Here is a 3,596-nt window from a genome sequence, read left to right on the forward strand (position 1 = left end):
CCTTCCTATGGCGCCTTTCCGCGGGCAGCGTCCCGCGCCCGGGACTGCCCTGGCTAATTAATGGCCCCTTCCGGCTAATCAGCCCTCCCGGCTAATTACCGACAAGTGACAGGAGCACAGGCGGGAGGTCCCCGCCGGGTTCCCCGGACAGGACGGAGAAACTGACGATTGCCCCAGAAAAAGGATGTGAATGGACTGGAATCCATCAATCAACAAATAGGCAAATAAATAAATAAATAAGTACCTACAAACATACAGACACACCAGCGAAGGGGCAGAAGCCAGATAACCCCTCCCGCGGGACATATTCCCTTGGGAAACAGCCCGAGGGGGGACGGGGCTGGCGACAGGGACGCGGGTCCCCAACGCGCTCCGGATCCCACGCGTCCCTTCCCGGGGGAACACGCGGCTCCCCTCGCCCCTCCGCTCCGAACCCCCGCATTTTCGGGTGGCAGCAGCCCGGCTTCCGTCCCAGTGACAGCAGGGTCCGGGTGCGACCCACCTCCCTGCTCGGGGTCCGCAGCCACCATCATTTAAAAATAAACCTCGCGATCGGAGAAACGCTCGAGTCTTGTTTTCATTGCGGATTATTTGGGTTCCAAAAACCCGTTACAGGCACTCCGGTGTATTTTGGGGTGGGTAAACGCACCGGTTTTCCGGCTCGTGGCGGAGGGACAGACGGACAGCCGCCCTGCCGCCGCCACCTGCGGTGTCCCTGCCCCTGGAACAAAACGAGCTTTAAGGTCCCTTCCAACCCGAGCGCTCCGATTAAACCCCCGCAGCCGCCTCGGGCGCGGCGCTCCCGGGTGGCTGCCACAGCCTCCCTGCCCTGGAGTCACTCTGGCACTGGTGACCGGCTTAATTCCCCGGCACGCTCGGCTGAGCATTCCCCACCCCCTTGCAACTGCCTCCTGTTCCAGGAAGGAGCGCACGAGCCTTTGCCTCACTTTTCACACAGCTTTCAGCAGCTCCAATGTCATTGCCTAGGCGACCGGGACGCTACTAGATCGTAGTGCAGTAAATAACATAGATCCTCTATCCCAGGCCACTCCTGTCTGCGGGACACCTCCGGGGGAACTCGAAACGCAGGTAGGAGGAAAAAAACCTACAAAAGGAACCCCCTTGCTATTCGCGTGTGCGAGTTTCTCGGCACGACCCTCTCCCGAGCACTCGATAACGTGCCTGGAGGACGATTCGCGGCCACTTGGCTTCGTGGGCTTGTTACACGGTATTGAAGTGTCTTGGAAAGTTTGCTCCCAAGTGCCTGAGATCCGGAGTAAAAACTGGCCCAGCCTTGAGTGGGGCTGGATCCCGGTGGGATGCAGGGGCTGGCTGCCACAGCCAGGTCCCTGCACAGCCATGAGGCTGCCAGGGAGGGAGAGAGAGCGGCTGCCTGAGCCTCCTGCCCCGTCACGAGCTGCCTGTCAGTGACTCCATCCAGAGAGGATTTCTGTCCAGCCTGCCTCCTCTTTGGAAGTTAATAACCTGCTGCACCCCAAGGAGGGCTCCTGAGATTCAAGTGTGCTGCGGGAAAGCTCACTTGCTCTTCATTGCTTTTACAAACCCCATTTTGCAGGTGTGGATTTAATAATCCGGGACAAACTGACAATAGCACAGGGCAGCACTGGCACCCTGGGACTGGCAGCATTTTGCAAATATTGAGTTGTTTGCTATGGGCTGGATAAGCCCAATGGGTCTCGTTGTGCAGGACCAGTTCCCAAGCCATCAAACTTGGAGTGTAAGAGGTAGCAATGGCTCTCAGAAGTCCTCCTCTCTCAGGATGGGCAAAGAGTCCTTAGGAATTAGTCATAGCCCTATTATACAGAGTTTGGGCATTTATCTCCCTTTAAGGTGGCTGCAAAATGCCATCACGTTTCATCCTGGGCTGGAGTGGCAGCACAGCAGTGAATTTGTTATCAATAGCACTGGGCATTTCTAGGGGCTCACCCCGAGCCTTAAAGCTGATGGTGAGATTGAAGATGCTCCCTCTGGAGAGTGCAGAAACTCAGCAGCCAGGCAGTGCTGTGAGACCCCTTCGCTTTCCTCACCGTGATGAAAGAAGGAAGTTGGGTTTATAATCATTCTAAGAATATATTGGGGTCTGCGGTCAGAACACGAACCATGAGTGAACTGTGGTTGGATATACAGAGGTTCATCAGCTCTGCTTCTCCAGGGTATTTTCTCCCATTTTGGGGTGGCTCTTGGGACCTTGGTGTGTGTTTTTCCTTCTCCCTCTGTCTCTGGGGCTTGGGGGGAAAGGGCTGGGGCTGACTTGGTGTTTCAGATGTAGCCAAAGCCACAGCAGTGTGGAAAATTGAGTACACTGAGCTTTTCCATGCTAATCTTTGGAAATTACTTCAGTGGCAGTTCACGGGGAAGGGGCATGCACGGGAGGAACCGGTCCCACTGCGACCCAGCCGGGTCCAGCATCCCCAGGTGGCAGCCCTGCCGTGGGCTGAGTCCCAGGGCGAGGGGAGGGGGTGATCACCTGTTCTCAGGCTTTCTCTCCCTGCTCCTGGCCTCTTTTCCCGTGTGCAGTTTCCCTGCAATGCCCTGACTAGCAACAGAGGGAAGCAGCAACCCAGCAATCGCTGGAGCCGGCTCGGGGAGGTACAGGGAGAGCAGCTCTCCCCGTGAACACCGGCAAATCCCACCTGCAGCCTTGCATCCCATCACCAGCCCCTGGCTTTGCACGTTTTGGTCCCTCCTCCTCTAGAAACCTGCAATAAATCCAGTGCAGGTCCCTCCCGAGCTGTACCAGTCATGCCAAGCATCTCCTGCCACCTCCCTGCAGCCTCAGGGCAGAAGGGATGGAGAATTCCTTGCTGCCCTTCCCCGGGCAGGGAGATCTTCACTTTAATAAGCAGTTTGAGGTCTCTGGAGGTGATAAATCCTCCCGGTGGGGTCTGACTGCAGAACTCTTACTGGCAGAAGTGGGGATGATACCCCAGGTCTTTCCTTTGGTGCGGGAAGCTGGTGACAGCAGGGAGTGGACACAGTTAGGGCAGAGCTGGAATAGCCTCCAAACTGGGGGGCTGGAAGGGGCAGGGAGCTGAATATGAGACTCTAAGGCTCTTCCCAGTTCACCTTTAATTTAGCTGTGCCACAGGGCTCACACTTGTTCCCACAGGATGTCTTTTCCTCCTGCTGGATCTCACCATCACGGTGGTTCCCCACCTTCCCTGAGTGGGAATGTCTCCACCACTCGTTGTGCAGTGGGGCTGTAAATGGCACCTCCTTTCAGATGGAATTACATCAGCACCGTGCCAATTTTGGGGAACCCTACTGATGAGTCTTTTGTGATTCTTTACCATCCCAGATGCCCTGTGCCAGGCTGTCAGTCTTGCTGCAGAGGTGCTTTTCCAGGATGAGCCGGGATCACAGCAGAGGGATGTGCCTTAACAACACCGACTGCCGCAGCTTCCCTTTGTACTCTGGAGTTTAGAGCTCAGATGTGAGAGGCTGGCCTGGCTTTGCATGCGCAGGTTGTGCTTTGAAAGAGAAAGGGAACTTCCAAAACGCCCTTAAAACAGTCAGATTTCTTTCCTTTTGAGAACGAGAGCAGCCACGTGGTTAGAGCTGGTGTCACCCGTGAT

The sequence above is a fragment of the Neopelma chrysocephalum genome, unplaced genomic scaffold, assembly GCF_003984885.1.
Source record: "Neopelma chrysocephalum unplaced genomic scaffold, ASM398488v2 Primary Assembly neopelma1_180, whole genome shotgun sequence".
Lineage (NCBI taxonomy): Eukaryota > Metazoa > Chordata > Aves > Passeriformes > Pipridae > Neopelma > Neopelma chrysocephalum.